Consider the following 13,496-nt stretch of genomic DNA (forward strand, 5'->3'; position numbering starts at 1 on the left):
CCTGTCATGTAGATGTGAGAAACACCATCATTTGACTTGCATGTTGGTTTTCATCTCTGTTTTCCCTGGGGATCTTCAAGCTGAGAACCATTTCTTTCTCTGGAGTAAAATCTCTATGCACCATCACTTCACAATAATTCATATAATTCTCCCTATATCATTGTCCAAAATACCAGATTTTGATGTTTATATTGTGCATATGTCAGTTCCAAAACTTGAGTATCATCATTGAAACCTCTCATCCTGCCTTCTTTCTGGTCTTTAATTTGGCTTCTTATCCAGGTTTTATTCCCTGTCAATTTTCTAGCTGTAATCTCTACTACTATTTGGTTCACCAATTCAATTTTCTTTCCTTTCTTATCCCAATCCCCTTGGTGTGTTTACTAGTCTTCCCTTCTCCTTTTAACATTTGACATATCAAAAATTCTCATAACAAGTATTAGATATATACATGTGTTAGAGATAAAATTTTGGTGCTGCAAAAGAAATAGCACTTGAACATAAATTTTCTCAGCAAGGCAAATTTACTCTTGCAGGAGGGTGCCCCTTATAGGTCTGGTTGCCATGACAGAACACATGAACAAAGGAAAGCAGGGGTTTTTATTATTTCTTAACACAGCTTGTCTTTGTTACTGTGTCCTGCCTCCATTGGCTGGAGTTGGATCATACAATCTAATCTGAATTCAGTTAGCTAACTTGAAAAAATGCAAGAATGCAGTTACACTAGCAGGAAAGCAAGAAGATTAGTTTTGGCAGGAGTAGTCATTGCAATAGGAGGAGTAATTCACAGAGTAGGTAGCAGGTGTAGAATGCAGGCTCTATAGATAAGGACTAGCAGGAAATTGTTTACTAGGGCTGGGGGAACACAAAGAGTAAGGAAGTCTAGCTTTAAAAGCAGAGAACAAAACAAAGAAACTTAAGCAAGCTTAACTTTTTACTGTATTCAACATGTTATGTTATGTGTGTATACATAGGCATAGTGTTATGTGTGTATACATATTATGTGCATATACGTAGGCATAATGTGCAATTAAACATGTAATTGATACCCACTATTTACTGCAGGTATTCATGTCTACCCAGGGAGGATATGGGCCATAGACTGAAAATTTGCGTCCCTTCAAAATTCCTATGTTGAGACCTAATATCTGATGTGATGGTATTTGGAAGTGGAGCTTTTGGGGGTGGGTTGTGAGGGAGCAGACCTCAAAAATGGGATTAATGTCTTTATACAAGAGGCCTTGAAGAACTCCCTTGCCCTTTGTCATGTTAGGTTATAGCGAGAATTCTGGTAGCTGTGTATGAGCCAGGAGGCAGACCCTCACCAGACACAAATCTGCTGGCACCTTGATTTTGGACTTTTCAGCCACCAGAATCATGAAGAATAAATTTCTGTTATTTATAAGCCATTCAGTCTATAGTATGTTGTTATCCTGAATAAACTAAGATGGTGTGTGTAAGTAGGTTGTTGAACATTTGTGACTTGCTAATTTGTGGAGACATAGCCAGGAAACATACTGTATAGTTTGATTAAGCTGGAAGGAGCCATGGAAATCCTGTGGAAAATTATGCCAGGAAGAGGTAGAGATAAACTACTGCCAACCTCTTAACATACTAAGATTCTCATAGAAAAGCATAGGATTTCCCATGCACTTTTTGCTTTTCTTTCCCTGGCCAGATTCAATTCTTGCTTGTCATATCTTCAAAGCAGAAAAAAGTCAGAATGATGAGTAAAGATTGCCTATGAATCTGAAGAGTTTAGATTCTGGTTCTAAAAAGATTATTATGCTAATGGAAATATTTCTGATCTTATTGCTTTAGGGATATCTCCACTTCAACAGTGGTATGAGAACTTTCCACAAAGAGGTCTAAAAGGGAAGTAGAGATACAGTTTGACAAGCCTCTCTGGGAAGCTTCAATCTCTCTTGTAATATTGGATAATTGTGCAATATGTATTAATCCACAATGTGTTCACACAAGTCATTGTTAAATTTTTTAAAAAAATGGACAGAAGATAATTTGGAATAAAGCATAGACTATTCATGGAAAATTGCCAGGTTTTCACCTACTAAAAACTTACCATTTACAACGTTATTAATAACCATCTCATATCATGTCTTTTTTTTTATTTTTGTTCCTTGTAAGTCAGTCTTAGAACAAGATGTTCTCTCAAGTTCATTGTTTTTCTAAGTACACATTATATTAATTGCCTATAATTATCTTCTAGAACCCACTCTTCAGTGTGTAATCAATTGAATATAATCAGTCCTGCACTTTGGTGAATTCAGAATATACAAATGCTGTTCTGGAAAAAGTACAGCCTGCTCCTACTGATAGTGTCACCTAACATATGTCCTGATTACAAACGTGGCTTCCTGGGGAGAATGTGATCTATGACAAAATGGAAAGTGTAATTAAGTTCTCTAAACCTTCAGGAGAGGTGGTTCTGTCAAATATGCCTCTTAGAATGGAGGCATAATTCACTTAATTTCTAGACACTATTACTCTTCACTTCTAGGCAGAAGAACATAACTTTTGACAAACAGACCCTCCTCAAACTTAGCAAAGAGCTTTTATTTGATGTTTATTTGATACTCATTCCATAAACGGCAATTAGTCTTAGCTGAAAGGCTAGTGTTGAAACAGAAAAGTAATTAAATGTTTATGGAAATAAAAGGAATTTGACTTCACAAATGTGAATGAAAAACTAAATAGAATACCATTAATAATTTCTTGACTGTGGTAAAATAGATATTCTTATAACAGAGTTTAATGATTGAACTTGAAAGTCAGGACTTGCTTTGTCAATTTGCAGCCTAAAGCAAGAGAGAATGAATATCAGAATAACCCAATTTGGGTTCAAGTCCTATTTTTGTTCTCATATGGCCTCAGACAAGATATTTAACCTCTCTGTGCCTTATTTTCCTTTCCTGTGAAATCTAGATCAAAATAGTACTGATTTCAAAGAGATTGTGGGAATTAAATGTGCTCGTATTTTTAACAGACTTAGAACTAACACAAACTGTGTTATATTAGTATGTATAAAATAAAATATCCTTGGATAATTAATCTAATCTGGAATTCCAAGTTTTTTTATGAAAATGATATTTACTTTATTAGATTATTAATGAATGAATGTATTTTGCATTACATAAATACTAGCTTCTATAATTATTATCTATTAACAAAAACAAAATTAAACATCTATTTAGCAGTAATAAGAATACTTATTACTCACATTTCCAATTTACTAATGGGCCAAAAGACAGTATTATTATTATTAACACCATGGAATTTAGATCAGACAGCCCAATATGAATTTTGGTTCTGTCATTTACTTGCTTTGTGATAGCTGTAATGATGTTAAGCCACATATTTATTCTCTGCCCGTCTCAGCTGCTGCTTCTGAAAAATGAGTCTAGTGATTCCTATGTCTAAGGGTAGTTTTTAATACTAAATGAGATTATATCTGCAAAGTAGCTGGCACATAGTATGCAATTCAATTATTGGTGGATGTTAATACCTTCTTTAATTTTTATTATGTTTGCAGGTTTGAAACTCATACCACATTTCCCCAAGAAGTTATATTTGAGATTGTGGCCAGTAGAGTCCTGGAAAAGTCCCTGTGAGACGATTTCACTGAAAAATTCACTAAAATGAAAGTACTATTCCAATGGAAAACATAATAGTCTACGTAGTTACTTAGGAATTCTGGACTATGGCTACACTCACTGGAAGGATCCCTCTTCGTGCAGTAGCACCTGTGGTGAGATCTGTCTCCACAAGGGAGCAGATGCCCCCACGAACAAATAGCTCAGTAGCTGTCCTCTCTCCTGTGGATCTGCACAAACTGCCTTGTTATTCCTCTCCCTTTAAAACCTCAGTTAAAGAGGCTTGAGTTGATTATAGTCCACAGTTTATCACACATTATTATCATTGGTTTGTGCAAATGCACTCTCCTAGCCTAGCCCTCTGTGTTTGTTGGGCTGGGGCAAGAGTATAAATGGAGGCCTCAGGCTTCAGGTTCAAAACTTACTTCTCTCTGCTCCCTGAAGCACAACCAGCCTCAAGCATATACATGTGAATACCCCAGGCTACATATCTATATTCCATCCTCCACCGCTAACGTCCTGTTTGAGCCTGGAAGTGACACACTGACAAAGAGTCTCCTTGATCAAGTTTTAATCAGGCTTTTCTAATCCCTCTTGTCAACTAGGCTTTTACCTTGGGCTTCAGGGTCTATCCTTGTCAGGCATGCATTGCTGAATTTTAGCAAGAATCCTATCTACTGGATTGACCTAGGATTCCTCACCCTTGATATTTTATCCCTCTAGATATCTAATCAAATTCCTCATTCCCAGTATGTCTCAGGTAATACCTCATCACCTGGCCTGCCTTCAGCAGGAATACTGTCAAGGCAGTTTAGCTAGAGCCTGCCACTTACCCTGATGTGTCCTCTTAGTAATTTTATATCCACTGGCTCCCATGTGGCTCCTTGGCTGCAAAGCTCCACTTGTCCATGTCATATTTAGAATTGTGCCCAGCTCTATACTAAGGTCTCTTTTCTCCTACTGCAGTAATTCCTGAATAACATCTGCTTTTACTGCTTTAACCATTGTCCAGGTCTGTTTTTTCTTTAATAACATAATGGATTACTAGACTCCAGAAGTGTTCTTGAGTTTCAGGTACTTAGCAGAAGAGGCCTTTTAGGGCAGAGCATACTGCTGCCCAATTCCTGGGCTTCTCCTGCAGGTACTCCACTCTTAATTTCCCCTCTCTCCTTAAGCTCTCATTTATGTATGTTAAATTTGTATATTTTTGAAGTTTAATGAACATATTTGTGAACATGAGTGTTCTGGCTTTATAGGCATATATCGTTTATGTATGAAATGATAATAGGTTGGTTATTTCAATAATTTCATTATTAAGTAAAAAGATACTTTTCTTTTTCACTTAAGTTTCATAGGTTAGTTCTTTGTGAATCAGTAAATCACAATGTAAATGTTCTATAACAATTTTGATTGGAATTACATTCAATTTATCATCTGATTTGGACAAAATTAAAATCTTTTATTATAATGTTACCTTGTTCCATCCTTTAGCATAGAATATCTCTACATTTATTCATATCATATTCCAATTAAAGTTTTAATGTTTACTCTATAGAAAGTGTATGCATTTTTGGTTAAAGCCAAGATACTTTATAATTCTTATGATTTTTGTGTTTTAGTCTATTCTCACATTGCTGTAAAGATACTACCAGAGACTGGGTCATTTATAAAGGAAAGAGGTTTAATTGGCTCACAGTTCCCCATGGCTGGGAGGCTTTAAGAAATTTACAGCCATGGTGGAAGGTAAAGAGGAAGTAAGGCACATCTTACATGTATATAGGAGAGAGAAAGGGGAAGAGGGGGTATCTGCCAAACACTTTTAAAACCATCAGCTCTTGTGAGAACCTCCTCACTATCATGAAAACAGCATGTGGGAAACTGCCCCCATGATCCAGGCACCTCCCACCAGGTCCCTTCTTTGACACGTGGGGATTACAACTGAGATGAGATTCTGGTGGGGACATAGAACCAAACCATATTATTGTGTACTTAGAATGTATTTATAATTTAGTTTATAATTGTATTTGTTAATTCTGTTTTAAATAAGTACTGTAATTTTTAGGCTGATTTTGTATTTCTATAATAGATTTTGTTTACTAATTTCCCCATTAGTAGATAAACATATCATCTATGTTTATCACTTCTTTTCCAATCCTTTTAATTCTTGCCACTTTTCTTTCCTTTGGTATTGAACAGGGCTCTCCGTACTATGTTAAACAGTAGCATTGATAATGGGCATTCCTGTTTTGTTCCTGAGTCTAAAAAAGTGAAACAAAATTTGTCCATAATATTTGCTTTATACATTTGATTTATAACCTTTGCCAATTTGCAGATGTTTTTTCTACTTAGAATTGGCTAAAAAAATTAAGTAAAAAAATCTTGTTAATCTCTATCAAAAAAAAAATTTTTTTCAATTAGGATAATAGCTAGGTTTAAATCTATGTAGTCACTGGTAAATCACATTTATCAATTAAAAAATTATTAGAATATATTTCATGTACTATACAATTCACTTGTTTAAATTGTACAGTTCAACGGCTTTTAGTATGTTCACAGAGTTACAGATTCTTTTGTTATTAAACTATACTAGCTTTCTTGGATAAATCCTTACTTAATCAAATATTATTTTTCATGTGTAATGTAAATTTTACTCAACTATTAACTATCAATTGCTATCTAATGCAAAACTCAAAATTGTCACAAATTAAACTCACTTCTGCATCTGTCTTCCAGATCAGATCATGAAACAAAATTCTTAGAACCCCAGTAGCCCTTATTCTCTTCCTGTTATTCCCCTCTTCCTAACAGAATCCACTATGTTGACTAGAGATTACTTTTGCCTATTATTTCTTTATATAAATGGAATCATAAAGCTTATATTTTTGTGTCTCACTTTTTTTTTCCAACTCTTATAGTTTGAGATGGATCCATTTGTATGCAGTTAAAGTTTACTAATTCTCATTCCTGTCTGGAATTCCATTTGCATAAATGTACTATAATTTAATTACTCATTCAGCAGTAGAAAGAAATTTGAGATGTTTCCAAGTTTTGACTATTAATAGTGCAAATGTGAACATACTTGTCAGTGTATTTTTAAAAATGCAAGTATACCTTTCTGTAGGGACTGTGTGAAGTGTAGTATTGATGAGCTATAAGATGTGCCATGCTCAGCCTTTGTAGATTTTGCCAAACAGTCTTACAATATTTGTTACTATTTGCTTCTGTTAGCTTTTTTTTTTTTTTTTTTTAAAATAGACTCTCACTTTGTTGCTCAGGCTGCAGTGCAATCTCCACCTCCCAGGTTCAAACGATTCTCACTTATATTTGGGAGCTAAATGATGAGAACACATGGACATGTAAAGGAGAACAGCACACGCTGGGGCCTTTCAGAGGATGGAGGGTGGGAGGAGGGAGAGGATCAGAAAAAAATAACTAATGGGCACTAGGCATAATATCTTGTGATGAAATAATCTGTATGACAAACCCCCATGACACAAATTTACCTATGTAACAGACCTGAACTAGTACCTCTGAACTTAAAAGTTAAAAAAAATAAATAAGTAGAAGAGGCTATGTCCAGTAATAATAGTGAAGAAGTAGAGAAGAGCAGAGATTTAAAAAAAAAAATCTTAATGGAATTCATATCTCTCCTTCTAGTTATTTCTGGGGTCCAGCAACATCCTTGTCTTTGTATCTTAATATGCATATAACAAATTCTCTTTTTAGCTTACACTAAAAAATAAAACATCTTTTTATAGGCTAATACCTGATCTATTTTTGTGAATCTTTCATATTTGCTTCAAAATGCATCTTATCTCTCTTATGAATGTGGTGTTACAGTATTATATTATGTTTCTGTATTCTTCACTTATTCTTTTGATGCTTGTACTATCAGCTCCCAGGAATAACGTATTAAAATAGCCAACTAGGAGAAGCAGAATGCTTTCATGCTGTTGCTGGGAGTGTAAATTAGTTCAACCATTGTGGAAGACTGTGGTGATTCCTCAAGAATCTAGAACCAGGAATACCATTTGACCTAGCAATCCATTACTGGATATATACCCAAAGAATTATAAATCATTCTGCTATAAAGACACATGCACACATATGTTTATTGCAGCACTAATTATAATAGCAAAGACTTGGAACCAACCCAAATGCCCATCAATGATAGACTGGATTAAAAAAAAAGTGACACATGTACATCATGTAATAGTTTGCAGCCATAAAAAAGAATGAGTTCATGTCCTTTGCAGGGACATGGATGAAGCTGGAAACCATCATTTTCAGAAAACTAACACACGAACAGAAAACCAAACATCACATGTTCTCACTCATAAGTGGGAGTTGAACAATGAGAACACATGAACACAGGGAGGGGAACACCACACATTGGGCCCTGTTGGGGGTAGGGGGTAAGGGGAAGTAGAGCATTAGGAGGTAGCCTTGCCAGTGTATTGGGACTTTTGGGCTTAAAGCCTAGATGATGGGTTGATGGGTGCAGCAAGCCACCATGGCACATGTATACCTATGCAATAAACCTGCATGTTCTGTACATGTATCCCAGAACGTAAACTAAAATAAATTTTAAAAATAGACCATTAAGGTTGTTGATTCATTTAGTTTTTCCTACATGAATCATTCAGTTGTTGCTTTGATTTTGTGACAGTCAATACATACACATTTTAAGTGGATGTATTTTGACTATTATGACTCTCATCTGAATTTAATACCACTTTTTGTCCCTTTACATATGCAAACTTCCTTATTATGGAAACCTTCAAAAATACACAGAAGTAGCGAGAAAATAAGTTCCCTGCATCTATAAGCTAGAATCAGCAACTATTATTTCAAATGTATATCATCTACTCTTTTTATTATTTTAATTCTAAAAATTATCTCATTTTAACATTTAATATTTCTCTTAACAAATAAAAAGTCTTTAAATATAATCACCAAGCTGCTTCTATTTCTTCACCTAAAACATATTCTGTCAGATATTAACTATTTTTGGTTCATTTTTGCTCCACATTTTTTCCCTTAAATAATAGACTTTATTATTTAGAGCAGTTTTAGGTTCGCAACAAAATTTACTAGAAAGTACAAAGATTTTTCACTATCCCCACACATGCATAACCTCCTCCCACTATCAGGATCCTCTACCACCATGGTACATTTATTACAATCAATTCACATACATTGTCACATTATTACCCCAAATCCACAGTTTACATTAGAGTTTATTTACCTTTGGTATGTCTATTCTATGGGTTTGGACAAATGTATAATGGCATGGAGCTACTAATACAGTATCATAAGAATAGTTTCACTGCCCTAAAAATCCTCTCTGCTTTGCTTCAATTTCATTTACTTCTGCTCTGATCTTAGTTATTTTCTTTCTTCTGCTGGGTTTGGGTTTGGTTTGTTCTTATTTCTCTAGTTCCTTGAGATCTGACCTTAGATTGTCTGTTGTGCTGTTTCAGACTTTTTAATGTAGGCATTTAGGGCTATGAAATTTCCTCATAGTCTAACTGGGTATTTCAGGTTCTTGGCCTCCTCTGCCCCAGGAATGGGAGAAGAGGCCCTTGAGGTGCGGTGGCTTACCATTTGTATAAATATAACAGACTCAAAGAGTTTTGCAGAGAGCGATTTATTAGGCAGACAGAGGGCGGGGGGGAAGTAGAGAGAGCTCTCACTCTGCTATGGGAGGGGATCCCAGAGAGGGAAATCTGCACAGGTAGAGAGGGAAAGACAGCTCCCACATTGCCGTAGGAGGGAATCTGGGAAGGAGTCCACACAGGTAAGGGGCAGTGGAGTTTTAACTTTGAGGTTTTTCCCCTGCCCCGTTCATGTTCTTGTCCAATGAGAGGAGTTCTTTCAAACGTCCTCTGGAGTGACGATCTTTGACTTTGATCTCAGATTCGTTGCTTGGGCCCACAACAGAACCCCTCCTTCCAGGACTTTTGGTGGGCTTTCTGAACAAAGGAAGCGCACTTGCAATTTTACCTAGCCTGCCTGCAGGAAAGTTAGACAAAGAACTCTAGGTTCCTGGATGGGGAGGTGGATGGAGGCATGACACTGGGAAGTTCTTGCCTTTGAAACCACATCCCTTGTGGACCCGGGAAGAGAAGTTAACATAGTTCCTCAATAGCACTGCCTTTGCTGTGTCCCAGAGGTTTTGATAGGTTGTGTCACTATTGTCATTCAGTTTGATGAATTTTTTTAATACCCATTTTGACTTCATTTTTGACTCAATGATCATTCAGGAGCAGGTTATTTTATTTCCATGTATTTGGGTAGTTTCAAAGGTTTCTTTTGGAGTTCATTTCAGTTTTATTGCACTGTGACCTGAGAGAGTGCTTGATATATTTTCAGTTTTCTTAAATGTATTGAGGCTTATTTTGTGGCCTATCATATGTTTTATTAGGAAGAAAGTTCCATGTGTTGTTAAATAGAATGTATATTCTGTGGTTGTTAGGTAAAATGTTCTGTATAGATCTGTTAAGTCATTTTGTTCCAGGGTATAGTTTAAATTGATTGTTTGTTGACTTTCTGTCTTGATGACCTGTCTAGTACTGTCAGCGGAGTACTGAAGTCCCCCACTGTTATTGTGTTGCTGTCTATCCCATTTCTTATGTCTGTTAGTAATTGTTTTATAAATTTGGGAGCTCCAGTGTTAGGTGCATATATGTTTAGAATTGTGATTCTTTCCTGTTGGATGTGGCCTTTTACCATTATATAATGTCCCTCTTTGTCTTTTTTAACTGCCATTGCTTTAAAGTTTGTTTTGTCTGATATAAGAATAGCTACTCCTGCTCATTTTTGGTGTCCATTTGCCTGAAATGTCTTTTCCCACCCCTTTACCTTAAGTTTGTGCAAGTCTTTATGTGTTAGGTGAGTCTCTTGAAGGCAGTTGATGGTTGGTGAATTCGTATCCATTCTGCCATTCTATATCTTTTAAGTGGTACATTTAGGCCATTTAAATTCAGTGTCAGTATTGTGAAGTACCATCTGATTCATTGTGCTATTTGTTGCCTGTATACCTTGGTTTTTGTTTTTGTTTTTAAAATTGTATTTTTGTTTTATAGGTTCTGTGAGATTTATGCTTTAAAAAGATTCTGTTTTGATGTGTTTCCAGGATTTGTTTCAAGATGTAGCACTCCTTTTTAGCAGTTCTTGTAGTAGTGACTTGGTAGTGGCAAATTCTCTCAGTATTTGTTTGTCTAAAAAATACTGTATCTTTCCTTCATATATGAAGCTTAGTTTCGCTACATACAAAATACTTGGCTAATTGTTTTCTTTGAGAAGGCTAAAGATAGGGCCCCAATCCTTTCTAGCTTGTAGGGCTTCAACTGTGAAATCTGCTGTTAATGTTTTTAGGTTTTCCTTTATATGTTACCTGGTGCTTTTTTCTCACAGCTCTTAAGGTTCCTTCCTTCATCTTAACTTTAGGTAACCTGATGACAATGTGCCTAGATAATGATCTTTCTGCAATGAATTTCCCAGGTGTTCTTTGTTCTTCTTGTATTTGGATATCTAGGTCTCTAGCAAGGAAGGTCAGGGAAGATTTTCTTGATTATTTCCCCATATATGTTTTCCAAACTTTTAGATTTCTCTTCTTCCTCAGGAACACCAATTATTCTTTGGATTGATTGTTTAACATAATCCCAGACTTCTTGGAGGCTTCATTCATATCTTCTTACTCTTTTTTCTTTGACTTTGTTGAATTGGGTTAATTCAAAGACCTTGTTTTTGAGCTCTGAATTTGTTTCTTCTGCTTGTTCAATTCAATTGCTGAGACTTTCTAGAGAACTTTGCGTTTCTATAAGTGTGTCTATTGTTTCCAGAAGTTTTTATTGTTTTTTATTTATGTTGTCTGTTTCTTTGAATATTTCTCCCTTCACATCTTGTATCATGTTTTTGGATTTCCTTACATTGGACTTTGCATTTCTCTGGTGCTTCCCTGATTAGCTTAATAACTAACTTCCTGAGTTATTTTTTATGTAAATCAGGGATTTCTTCTTGGTTTGGGTCCATTGCTGGTTAGCTAGTGTGATTTTTTTGGAGGTGTTAAGGACCTTGTTTTGTTATATTACCAGAGTTGCTTTCTGGTTCATTCTCGCTCGGGTAGGCTCCATCAGAGGAGAAGTCTAGAGCTGAAGGCTGTTGTTGAGATTCTTTAGTCCCACAGGGTGTTCCCTTGATGTAGTACTCTCCCTCTTTTTCTATGGATGTCTCCCCCTTCCTACAGGATTAAATCACTACATAGTCTGAAAAGCAAGTTTCTAGTAATCAGACCCTTGTCTTCTTAAATAAAGTGTGGTAAATTATCCCTCTTAGTTTCAGCCATAGCCACTGAAACCAAAGGCTACTTCCAAATATCTTTAAAAACTAATTACAATGACAAAAATTACCATAGCAGATTCAAAGTTTTTTGTTTGTTTTTCTGTGGTAAAAATGACCTGCAAGAAAGAGCTACAATTTAAACACAATTCAATAATTGGAGATAATTGCTCAACAGTAATTCGTTTCAATATATTAAAAGCTTAGAGAAATATCGCCCATTAAACAACTGGTTTCCTGATTCTAAATGATAACTTTTCATCTAGTAAATTGGTCTCATTTTCTTCTTATCTATGTTTATGTACTTTAATACTCTCAGAATATGCTACCTTATACTCCTAAAATACTTGTTTAACTATTCTAGCTCCTCACTAGCAGAACCCAATAAAATTGAGAATTTGCTAAAGTCTGAAATGTTTGGCTAACTTTTGGCCTATGTCTACACATAAAACTTTCATAGTGAATTACAAGTGAAAATTATATTGCTATAGAATCTTTCTTTAAGAAAATAACAATTGAAACATTTAAAGACATATAACATGATGTAAACATTTCTCTTTATGTTTCAGGTTACATAAAGAGCATTAGTTGGTTTATAAATTTGATTTGTAAGCCAGGAAGAATAAATTCTATATTTTAGACATCAACCTTAAACAGTATTCAATCCAAGAAAAGGCCAGTTCAGCTGTTCAGAGGCTTCTGGTATATTAAGCAAATAGCTTGATACCCTAGATGTTGCAGTCATTTTCATAACAATAGTTTGTTACTTTGAAGAATAGACATTATTCCTGGATCCCTGAGGCCAACCAAGGTCTTTATCTTTTTAAAATAATCAGGGTGTCCAAGAAAGTCCATGTCATAAGAACAACTGGAACTGTATTTACTATACAATGACTGATTTTTACTATTTCTGTGTTATTCTTTTTTCTCTTTCTCTATCTCTTTGTCTTCAGAATTTACTACTAATTCATTTGTATTGAGATAGAGATCCTTTATGTACTTTTTATTTGAACTATTTCAATTACACAATTATGTGGACAATAATACATAGTATGTAATCTAATACTCAAATTTTTCAAGATTCAATATTTTACTCTATTGCATTTAGTTTTTTTTTTTTTTTTTTTTTTTTTTTTTTTTTTTAAATGAGATGGAGTCTTGTTGCCCAGGCTGGAGTGCAGTGGTGCCATCTTGGCTCACTGCAACCTCCACCTCCCAGGTTCAAGTGAGTCTCCTGCCTCAGCCTCCCAAGTAGCTGGAACTACAGGCATGCGCCACCACATCCAGCTAATATTCGTGTTTTTAGTAGAGATGGGGTTCCACCATATTGGTCAGGCTGGTCTTGAACTCCTGACCTCATGATCTGCCTGCCTCGGCCTCCCAAAGTGCTGGGATTATAGGCATGGGCTACCACACCTGGGCAGGTTTAGATTTTTTTTTTTTAAAGGATTTTAAAAGCTATTGAAACAATGGTAGCTTTTCCTTGATCCTTAGAGAAAGATCAATTTTGAATTTTGTACTTAACTTTTCCAGAAATTGTTT

The sequence above is a fragment of the Aotus nancymaae genome, unplaced genomic scaffold (genome assembly GCF_030222135.1).
Source record: "Aotus nancymaae isolate 86718 unplaced genomic scaffold, 86718_ANA_hifiasm-v0.15.2.pri h1tg000002l, whole genome shotgun sequence".
Taxonomy (NCBI): Eukaryota; Metazoa; Chordata; class Mammalia; order Primates; family Aotidae; genus Aotus; species Aotus nancymaae.